Here is a 12512-nt window from a genome sequence, read left to right on the forward strand (position 1 = left end):
ACAATCAGAGACTGCAGACATGCTACAGGAGACCATCAGAGACTACAAACAAGCTACAGGAGACAATCAGAGACTGCGGATATGCTACAGGAAACATTTAGAGACTGCAGACATGCTACAGGAAACAATCAGAGACTGTGGACATGCTACAGGAAACAATCAGAGACTGTGGATATGCCACAGGAAACAATCAGAGACTGCAAACATGCTACAAAAGAAGACTGCGAACATGCTACAGGAGACAGTAAGAGAGTGTGGACATATTACAGGAGATGGTCAGAGAACTTTTAGCAATGCACAGCTTTACAGTTAAATAACACAGCTCAGGGTTTCAGCAGTCAGGCATTTTATGGGTGTAAGGACATACCTGGCTAGCCAAGCTCACTACATACATTCAGAGGTCCATGGGCGGGGCTTTCACTCTCGGCTCTCCTTTCAACTGCTCCACCCTGAGCATACAGGCTGCATGGGGCGGGGTTGGAGCGTCAGTGGAGCTCCCAGCCCCACCCCTTGACCTCTGTATTCCCCAGCCAGTATAGAGGGGGCGGGGCCGGGAGCTCCACTGACGCTCCCACTCTGACCACTGCTCTCGCTACAGCCGCTCTGTTCCAAGCATACATGCTGCATGGGGCGGGGTCAGAGCATCAGTAGAGCCCCCAGCCCCGCCCCCCCACTCTGCTGGCTAGCTCAGGAATACATCCTCCCGTGTCCTCTCTGCGCTCTGCAAAGCCGTCATCGGCACCCCAATTCACAGGTAGCGCGGGCCCCCCAACAAAGATTGGGCCCTGGGCAGGTGCCCCGTTTGCCCTGTGCTAAAGACGGCCCTGCACAGTTCCTTTAAAGTGGAACTGAACTTAGAAAGTGAAGATTTGCTATGTTATAGGGAACATTTAGAAATGTGGATTGTGCCTGAGCAAGATTCTGAAAATCGTATCTTATGTCTTGAAATTCTCCTGAAAAATCACAGTGTATGTGGGGGCAATGCGGGACAGGGTCATCCAACATCCAGGGTGAAGATGCCAAACTGCACCCACCTCCTCTATGATGTGTGTACCCAATCACCTTACCCATGCCCCATGTGCATGCTTCTTCTTCATACCACGTACAGGGTGCAGGGGTCAGGAGTCGGTATCCTACAAAGTGCAGGGGTCAGAAGTAAAAGACACACACTCACACCCCATACATACACTATATTACCAAAAGTATTGGGACACCTGCCTTTACACGCACATGATCTGTAAGGTCAAGGAGAAATGGACCCTTCCTGTTCCAACATTAATGCGCACCAGTGCACAAAGCAAGGTCCAAAAAGACATGGATGAGCTAGTTTGGGGTGGAGGAACTTGACTGGCCTGCAGAACATCCTGACCTCAACCCGATAGATCACCTTTGAGATGAATTAGAGAGGAGACTGCAAGCAAGGCCTTCTCGTCCACATCAGTGCCTGACCTCACAAATGCACTTCTGGAAGAAGGTCAAACATTCCCATAGACACATTCCTAAACCTTGTGGACAGCCTTTCCAGAAGAGTTGAAGCTGTTTATAGCTGCAAAGGATGGGCCAATTCAATATTGAGTCCGACGGACTAAGACTGGGATGCCATTAAAGTTCATGTGTGTGTAAAGGCAGGCGTCCCTAAACTTTTTGTAATATAGTGTACCTCCCGAAGCCTGGCTGGAATACTCCCAGGACATTGCTAAGTGAGGCCTAGTCATCACTGCTCACCTCCACAGGAATGAGCTCTTTCTCTAATTCAAACTTCCTCACATACTCTCTCTCCCCTGATGCAGTAGCTCTGAGCTCAGCATTTGAGAGCTCTTTCCTGTGATGGTGGAGGTGAGCAGTGATGAATAGGCCTCACTTAGCAAGATCCTCGGAGTATTCCAGCCAGGCTTCATAAGGTATGAATGGCCTACACCTATAGCAAGGACTTATTCATCTTTAGTCAGAGCTGCATAGTTTGTTTTTATCTACAGATGCCCCTTATCTGCATAGGCAGTTTTGTGGTAAATGTAGGCTATCCCTTTAAACCTAGTCACTTTTTAATTTGTTTTGGACAGAGAAAGGAATGCTTTGAGCCCCTCTAAGGACTTGTTTACACTTGACTAACGATTAACACTCCTATAGTGTTAGTATGGGCATTAGGCTTGCTTTAATGAGCTTTAGTATGGGCATTAGAACCACTCCACAAACTCCTGTTGTGTACTCTGCCTCTCAACCCCAATAACAGCCTCTGCCCCTCTTGGCACACCTGGTAATAGTGTAAGTGCCATGACCAATGAGAAACACACATGTTATAATAAAAAAAACACAGAAATAGTCTTTACTGCAGTATTTCTGTGGAAGGATACCAGACAGTAACAATATATAATCAAGTAATCAACTGGAGAGCAATAACTGAGATTAAGAGCAATATAGCTCAATCCTATATTCAGGCTGCTTTCAGGGGATTGAAATCTGACAATGTCCCCAAGAGCAGAGGCACACTTAAATGGCAAATAAATCACAATATGTCATTTTATATTGGATTGGTTACCTCTACTCTAATGCGGCTCTATGAGTCCAGGCAGGAGGAGAGCAGAAGACTGACCCTCTTTATGTCAGACCCCTCTCTCTTCTGTCTCCTGACACCACAGGCCTAACTAGGCATGTGCAATTCGTTTCGTTCCAAATTCGTTTTTTAACGAATTTCGACAAATTCATTAATTCGGGAATATCCGAATTAACGAAAACCCGTTCAACAAATTTTTTCCAAATATTCGTAAATTCGGGCATTCGTACATTGTTACATTCGCAGTTTACGAATGTACATTCATACATTCGTACATTCGTACATTAGTAAATTAGTGAATTCGTAAATTTGTAAATTCGAAAATTCGAAAATCTGAAATAATAGTAAACTAATAATAACTTAACTATTAGTAATTACTAGTAACTTTTAAATTATAGGTATTGTAATTTCCTTTCAAATTTGGCTGTTAGTGAACGTAACACCTACAAATTTATCCGAAGTTATGAATGATCCGAAAAAACGGAATGGAAAGTATAGAATTAATAATAATAAATAACAATAATAATAATAACAACGTTTTATTATTATTATTTATCATTAATTTGTTCCGTTCCATTTGTTTAGATGCAGCATTCGTTTTGGATAATTCGTAGCTTTGGATAAATTCGTATTTGTTACGTTCACTGACAGTCAAATTTGAAAGGAAATTACAATACCTATAATTTAATAGTTAGTTACTATTTCAGATTTTTGAATTTTCGGGTTTTTGGATTTTCAAACTTTGAATTTACAAATTTCCGAATTTTCTAATTTACAAATGTACGATTTTACGAATTTACGAATCTACGAATTTACGAATGAACAAATGTAAAAATGTATGAATGTAGGAATGAACGAATGTACGAATGAACGAATGTTCGAATTTACGAATGTACGAATGTACGAATGAACGCATTTACGAATTTACGAATGAACGAATTTACGAATCACGATCATAACGAATGACCCGAAAAACAAAAAAAAATTATAAACGAATGAAATGAAAACGAAAATGAACGAATTTTTTGGCTGTGCACATGTCTAGGCCTAACTACAAACACTGTATTCAAACCAACATTCAATGGATTAGCTTCCCAGATAAACTGAGTATGTGTGTGTGGGCCCATATGGCACTAGTAGCTTCAATCCCTTTGAAGAAAGACATAGCTCCCAACTGTCCCTGATTTTGAGGGACTGTCCCTGATTTGGAACAATGTCCCTCTGTCCCTCTTTCCTCATTTGTCCCTCATTTTGGTCTGATCTATATAGATGTCTATAAAATGCACTTTTTATCTAAAAAAGTGTTTTCCAGCACTAAACCTTTTATCCAATTGCTGCATTTGTAAATTTCAAAAGCAAATATAAAGGAATAGTAGTGGTAAAAAAAAAGGGGGTTTAACCAATCTTGTTTTTTTGTACAATTCTCCTTTAAGGGGGCGTGGCAAGGGGTGTGTCCTATGCCTGCATACTTTTGCTGCTAGGTTGTCCCTCATTCCCATCTCAAAAAGTTGTGAGATATGGAAAGATAAGGCCTTGTATATTCAGCTAGCCATTCTCGTTGGTGCACTTAAACTCCTGAATAGCAGGGCCAAAAAACACAACTGGGCCAGATTATCAAGTAAAGAATGCAGGATTGTCTTCAGCAAGGTGAAAGCAAAATGGCGTCTCTGTACCTGAATGGCCTTGTGTCCTGCCGCACTACAGGTGTCAGCAAGGTGACTGAGAGCAATGATGTCTGTATACAGTGTCCATACAACTCTATCTGTGTGCAGTGTCCTTGTTTCCTGCAAATTGACAAAAGCCCTTTAACCCAATCCTGCAGTCAAGGCCCAAATGAACGTCCTGGAACAGGCAGGCTCTTCTAGTGACCCGACTGGTCACCTCATACTGAAACGCTTCACACCGTTGGTGCAGGTGTATCTGGATATGCACCTGGGGTCCCCCTCTCACAGGCTGGATGTCCCGACTGGCTGTGGATGCCTAAAATCACGCGGTGGACTGACCTGGGAGGCAGACCCTCTCCCCTGGGTCTAATCTCTTCCTCTCCCCCGTGTAGTCTGAGAAAATCCCCTCAGATCAGCAAGAGTTTCTAGTTCCTTTGCCCCCAGAGCAGGCTGGAAGTTGTAGTCCTAAAACAGTGCAATCTCAATGTGAAACTTGAGTCCTGCAACTACAATTCCCTGTATGCTTTGCTCCCTGGTGTTAATAACTCTGCTGACAGGATGTGATGACTAGGGATGGGCCGAACACCCCCCCAGTTTGGTTCGCACCAGAACATACCGAACAGGCAAAAAATTTGTCAGAACACACGAACACCGTTAAAGTCTACGGGACACGAACATGAATAATCAAAAGTGCTCATTTTAAAGGCTTATATGCAAGTTATTGTCATAAAAAGTGTTTGGGGACCCGGGTCCTGCCCCAGGGGACATGTATCAATGCAAAAAAAAAAATTTTTTAAAGGCCGTTTTTTCTGGAGCAGTGATTTTTTTTAATGCTTAAAGTGAAACAATAAAAATGAAATATTCCTATTTAAATATCATGCCTGGGGGGTGTCTATAGTATGCCTGTAAAGTGGCACATTTTTCCAGTGTTTAGAACAGTCCGAGAGCAAAATTACATTTCTGAAGGAAAAATTGTCATTTAAAACTGATCGCGGCTGTAATGAATTGTCGGGTCTCGGCTATATAGATAAAACTCGTTGAAAAAAAGAACATGGGATCCCCCCCCTCCCCCAGTCTATTACCAGGCCCTTTGGGTCTGGTATGAATATTAAGGGGAACCCCGAACCAAAATTTAAAAAAAAATTGTATGGGGGTCCCCCTAAAATCCATACCAGGCCCTTCGGGTCTGATATAGAAATTAAGGGGATCCCTGCGCCAGATTTTTTTTTAAAATGGCGTAGGGGCCCCCCCCCCAAAATCCATACCAGACCCTTTAGGGTCTTCCCCATAGACTTTAACGGCATTCTGGCGGCTTTCAAATTTTTCCCAGAACATCCGAACAACCAAAGTTCGGCCCAAACCTATTTTCAGGCCGAACCGTTCGCCCATCCCTAGTGATGACACAGAGTCTTATCTGGCACTAGAGGGAAACAGTTTCACTGCAACGATGTTGCAGAGTGTCTTCTGATACTGCAGGTAAGATAGCCAGCTCCCTGCTACAACTATATCTAGTCTCCCACAGTACATAGAACATGAAAATGCAATAGTCTTGTCGCAGTCTTGTGACTTCTATCTGTGTCTGGTTAAAGCTTGTAAAAGGAGTTTTGCTTCTCCCCTGATTGCCCTATAAGGCTGCTGGACCCCTGACCCTCTGTGTGGACAGTGCTGATTGCCCTGTGCTGATCACATGCAACCTCCCAAGGGAAAAAAAAAACCTTTCTAGCAATACACACCAAACTGAGCATGTGCGGCTTGTCCCCTAGCCTCTGTGAGTATAGCATGCATGCTGTACTGCATATACCCTGTTTCCCCGAAAATAAGACCTAGCGTGATTGTCGGTGATGTCTGCAATATAAGCCCTACCCCCCAAATAAGCCCTAGTTAAAGTCCTTGTAGGTCTTATTTTCAGGGTAGGGCTTATTTTCGGGGAAACAGGGTAGGGCTTTTTTGGGGGGTAGGGCTTATATTGCAGCCATCACCGACAATCACGCTAGGTCTTATTTTCGGGGAAACAGGGTACAGACTGATTTTACTGTTGTGGGTTTAGTAACACTTTAAAGTGAAATTAAACCCTCTATTTTTTAAAGCAGTTTTGGCAGCTGATTTAATCACTTACTGAGTATTCAGCTTTTTATCTTTTATTCCTTGTCTGTGTTCCTGTTTAACCTGATGCTATGACTGCTCCCACAGGTTTCCTGATTCAGGGTGGCTTATTTCTCTTGCAGCATCCTATGGAGCCACCATTGTATGCAGAGATTAGAGTTGTGTCTCCCTACACTGTGTGCATCAATAGAATGACACAGCCCTATAGCCTAAGATGGAAGGGCACTCCCCTGCTGCTCTCACCTCCTCCCCTTCCCTTCTCCAAGCTAACAGACTGTCCCAAAACAACGCTGTCCACTTCTAACTCTTTCCTGCGAGGACTGGAAGTTTGGGGAAGCAGCACTGAGAGAGCAAAAGCCAGCAGCACTGAAAGTTGTAAACTACAAGTGCTGAGGTAAGAATTTAAACATAATTTACTGGGGAATGTTTATTTCATTGTGCTCAATGTGTTTAGCTAAAAAAAAGTACTGGGGGTTTATTGCTACTTTAAGGAATAATAAATATACTTCAATAAAAAAAAGGAGACTGTTTGTGTATTAAGCCAACCCTTTATAAAGTGGAACCGCGAGTGCTGAAATTTTTGGCACCATCTTCAAAAATTGTAAAGTTCACAAAAGTGGCACATCGAGTTCTCCCCTCCAAAAACTGGAGGGTCACCAAAACTGCAAGAGGCCAATGACAAAGCTTATTGGAAGGAGATTGTTCTGGAAACAGCACAATCCTTGGAGCGTAATATCCTGAAAGAGCTTTTAAAGGTTGGAAAAGAACATTTAGAAACAAATCTGACAGAATGCTGTATAATTATCATCACCAGTGTGCTCACCCAAGACATAGGGCCTGTCTTTCACCGCTCTGGAGATGAAGCCCATCAAGAGGAGAGAAACTAAGAAAACGCCCATTTGTCTCTGAGCAGAGGATTAGTGAAAAGACTGGCAGTACAGCAGATTATTACATAGACTATATAATGATGATGATGAGGTTTTATTGTTCCTTTTTAGATTTTAATGCAAGGTGACAATACAAGATTTTGTATAAATCTGAAGCTGTAATATGGCATTAAAATGATGCTGTTGCCAGGCAATGGAAATCCAGGTGCTAGCACCTTCTTAATATGCCGCAAATGAGGTTAAGCCAAGCCTTCATTGACCTCTGTAGCTGCAAGAATTCTGGAGCAATTTGTTCTCAAAGTTCACAGCAAAAGCACTAAAGTGATCCAAGTCAAAGTAGCTCAGCTACCCCTGATGTCCCTTGCAGAAGTAACTCAGCAGCTCAGCTCTTGCTCCTTTCCTCAGCTCAGCAGTGACTCAGTAGCTTAGCTCCACTAAAGGGGCATAAAATATAAATGGCCCACCATATGGAAATTTGGTATACCTGGGTATGGTATATTTAAAGCCGAAGAGAGACAAAATAAAATTAAAATAACAGCAATCATCAGCACAAGGGACATAACTTATAGTCAGTAGGATGTGTCTCTTGTGCAGATGCCTTTTCTTTTAGATGAAATCCTCCTCCTTCCGGGAAACTTAAAAAATAGGTATGGTATATTTAAAGCCGAAGGGAGTCAAAATAAAATAAAATAAAACAGGAACATCAGCACAAGGGACATAACTTACAGTCAATAGGATGTGTCTCTTCTCCTGATGCCTTTTCATTTAGTTGAAATCCTCCTCCTTCCGGGAAACTTAAAAAATGATCTCCTGCAGTGAAGTTGCACATCACACAGCTATGTGAAAAGGGAGAGCAATCCCTCCCAAAAACACTTCCAGATACATCCACCATACCAACCATCTAATGTCCACCACCCTCTCTGCCAAGGGCTTCTTCTCACCAAACAAATTAAATTTGAAATACCAACACAACAAACAAAGTCATCCACAGCCCCCAGCTACATTACCAACCTCTTTTCAATATATCAACCAAACCTCCTGTTTTCTAGCTCCCTCGTTACTTCCTCCAATGCTCGCCTCCAGGATTTTTTTTAGAACCTCTCCCATCTTCTGGAACTCCCCACCCCGATCTGTCTGGCTATCTTCTATTCTGTCCACTTTTAGGTGATCCTTGAAAACTCATATCTTCATAAAAGCCTATCTCCACTCCCACAGAAGATTCCTAAAATGTATTAAAGAAAATTCTGACCTTTAAAGTAAGAATTTTGAGATTCAAAATCAGGATTCTGAGTTTCAAAGTCAAATGCAGGACAGCATGTTCTTTGGTTCCATCACCACCCGCTTTCTGATTCCACACCAGCTGTATTGACTGGTTCATGAATGTGAAGTTGCACAGCACATAGCTGTGTGAAAAGAGGGAGCAATCCCACCCAAAAAAACTGGGAGAAGCCTGCTGAACTGCAAAAATTCTCCAAAACGTAGACTAAAGAGAGCGAAGAGTAGATTTAGAATAATGCCCATGTTCCCGGGATAGCACTGGCCGCTCACTTAGGGATTTTTCTTATTGTCTGCACTGTTTAACTGAGGTTCACTTTGCCTTTTCTGTTGTGAACTTTGCATAACCCTGAAAAAATCAGGTACCTACATCAAGGGCAATTTCTCCATAAATCCATTACTCTGAAACAAATTGTAAAATAATGGTAGGACATCTATATAAACTCTCCATAGAGAAAATGGCTTTGAACGTTATGGGATATGCAGAGTACATGAAAGAAACACAAACATTAACAAAGCAGTAAGGATGTGTCCTAGTGTTCTCGGAAATTCCTCTTTTACTGTCAGACAGTGGGGTCCTCCGCATATATCCTCTCAATACTGTAATATTTGTCTTGTCCTGTGTTCTCTTATTTTAAAGTAAGCCTGTCAGTCTCCCTATAATAGGTACGATAGTACAGGACCTCATCAGACTCCCAATGTACCTTCAGGGCCCATTCACAACAGGGCTGGCCATTGCAGTTTATTTAATGCATGCTTGTTAGCACAGATTAAAGTGTACTGTATTGCAGACTATTTACTTGAATGGGCTGCCTAATGCACCACAACGGACCAAAAATCAGACCTGCTGCATACTAGAACAGCCAGAAGAATGTCTAGGTTAAGCACCACTTGAGGTGGCCATTCTTATCGGCCCAGCTGCCAGCATCCTAGCAACCAATGACACTTTCCCACTGCCTCTAGGCAGGTGCAGGTGTGAGTCTGATGAGGGCATTGTCCCCTTATGGACTCTGTTAGCCCCCCCCCCCCCGGGAAAGTAAGTATCTGATTTGATATCCAATTCTTATGGGAGTTCAGGTGCCCATCTCAACAAACGAGCCTTTAAATAGGGGATCCCATATCACTTGGATGCACTTTGTGACAGGTTGAGGAAAGGAACCCTCTGGTTAGAGACAGTGTTTAGCACAAGGAAAGGTTCCTGATGAGTAGGGATGGTGCAGGGAACACTATCTGGTGTGGAAAAGCATAGTGCTCTCTAGCTCCCTCATCACCTCCTCCCATATCCGCCTCCAGGACTTCTCCCGAGCCTCGCCCATCCTCTGGAATTCCCTACCCCAATCTGTCAGACTGTCTCCAAATGTATCCACTTTTAGGCGATCCCTGAAAACTTTCCTCTTCAGAGAAGCCTATCCTGCCTCCATCTAACAACTGCACTATTTTCTCTATTAGCTAACCCCCCGCAGCTTATTACCCCTTTGTATAACTTGACCCTCCCTCCTAGATTGTAAGCTCTAATGAGCAGGGCTCTCTGATTCCTCCTGTAATGAATTTTATTGTAAATGTACTGTCTGCCCTAATGTTGTAAAACGCTGCGTAAACTGTCGGCGCTATATAAATCCTGTATAATAATAATATTGAGGAATCATTCCAGAGAGCCAGTGCAGTTTGCTTGTACAAGGTTTTGCCACTCATTACAGTGCATTACAGTACTTAGAGCTGTGCTGAACTGTCCTATTCAACTACAGCCATCACTATAAAATGTATACTTTGCTGAGGCCTGTAAGTGTGCGTAGCAACTCCCAAGCACTTACCTTATTGAGGTTCTGCCTCCAAGCCTGCCTGCACCATAACACCCAATGATGTTCTTTGGCCCAGCTGCTAGTGTTCTAGTCACAAGCTCAGTAACATTGCCTTGTGTGTACAGAGCAAGGCTACTGAGCTGCCTCATCGGTGTGGCATGTAGACATGTACAGTTTGTTTCGTTCCGAATCAAAATTCAGACAAATTTTTCATTATTCGTACATTCAGATGTATCCAAATCTTAGAATTTCAATAGCAATGAATTTAAACGAATCCAAAATAACAAAACAAAACTTTGCATGAAATTCAAATCAAATGCTAACCTTTTTCGAATTTGATTTGAATTGTTTTTTTCAAATTCGATTCAAATTTCTGAATACAATAAAAGAGAATAGAAAATAAAGGAATAGAATACAAAATAATGGAATAGAAAAGAATAGAAACAAATAGAAAAGAATAGAATAGAAAGGAATAGAACAGAAAATAAAGGAAAAGAATAGAAAATAAAGGAATAGAAAAGAGTAGAGTAATACACAACAAAATTGAATAGAAAATAAAAGAACAGAATCAAATAGAATGGAAAATAAAGGACTAGAATAGAATAGAAAAGAATATAACCCTCTTCTGAAATTCGAATTACAAATAGAATAAATTTAAATTGGAATAGAATATAAAAGAATAGATTAGAATAAAAGAGAAAATAAAAGCATAGATAAGAATAGAAAAAAATAAAATAGAATAGAAAAAAAGAATAAATACTACTGTAATGGACCCATACTTAAGAGGAGTCTGTCCGCCGTATAAGCTTCACTTGCCTGGTACCAGCACAGTCCAAGATCCCTTAGCTCACCCATTCACTTGTTGAGACATAGTCTAGGGTGTTGCAAATACATCAACTGTTTATTGACACACAGGTACAAAGAGATATACACTCTGGGGACAATCCCCCTTTCTTTGCATAGTGTCACAGGGCAGGGTAAACAGTACATTCAGTAATATGACACACAGGTATATTCAGACTTTTCAACAAATAATTCAATCATTACCTGGGCACCCAGACAGCCTTTAGGAAGGGCTGCTGGAGAATTCCCCCCCCAGCAGCTAATAGCTGACAGTGGTTTCATTAACCACTTGCCAACCAGCCGCCGTTGGCAAGTGCAGGTCGGCACTTTCCAGTGCAGGTCGGCACTTTCCAGTGAGCCATCGTAGCTGTACGTCGGCCCAGGCATCAGTGCATGCCCGCTGCACTGCGGGGGTGCTGATGCGCGTGGCTGACGGTCGCAATGCCTGCAGGCCACGCACGATCGCGGGCACAAGACTTAGAATAGGGATGTGTGTGTGTAAACACACACATCCCTGTTCTGTGAGGAGAGGAGAGACAGATCGTGTGTTCCTACTAGTTAGGAACAACGATCTGTCATCTCCTCTAGTCAGTTCCATCAACACAGTTAACCCCTTGATCGCCCCCCTAGTGTTAACCCCTTTCCTGCCAGTGACATTTACACAGTAATCAGTGCATTTTTATAGCACTGATCACTGTATAAATGTGAATGGTCCCAAAAATGTGTCAAAAGTGTCCGATCTGTCCGCCATAATGTCGCAGATCCCCGCCATTACTAGTAAAAAAAATGCCATAAAAATGCCATAGATCAAATGGCTTCTGTCTAAATTGGCCCTACTATATGAATGTGAGTTAGGGACATTACATTGTAAACTCCTTGAGGGTAGGGACCAGGGCAGGACTTAGGGTGGTGGGGGCCCCTGGGCTTGAGTCACTTTCGGGCCCTACCTTCTATATCTATCTGGCACTGATGACAGATGGCACTGATACGTGGCACTGATGACACGTGACACTGACGGGTGGCACTGGGAACAGGTGGCACTGATGACAGATGGCACTGATACGTGGCACTGATGACAGATGGCACTAATACGAGGCACTGATGACAGATGGCACTAATACGTGGCACTGATGACAGATGGCACTAATATGTGGCACTGATGACACGTGACACTGATGACAGATGACACTAATACGTGGCACTGATGACAGATGGCACTAATACGTGGCACTGATGACAGATGGCACTAATACGTGGCACTGATGACACGTGACACTGACAGGTGGCACTGGGGACAGGTGGCACTGATGACAGATGGCACTGATGACACTGACAGGTGGCACTGGGGACAGGTGGCACTGATGACAGATGGCACTGATGACACTGACAG

This window comes from Aquarana catesbeiana, linkage group LG05 (assembly GCF_042186555.1).
Source record: "Aquarana catesbeiana isolate 2022-GZ linkage group LG05, ASM4218655v1, whole genome shotgun sequence".
NCBI classification, from domain to species: domain Eukaryota; kingdom Metazoa; phylum Chordata; class Amphibia; order Anura; family Ranidae; genus Aquarana; species Aquarana catesbeiana.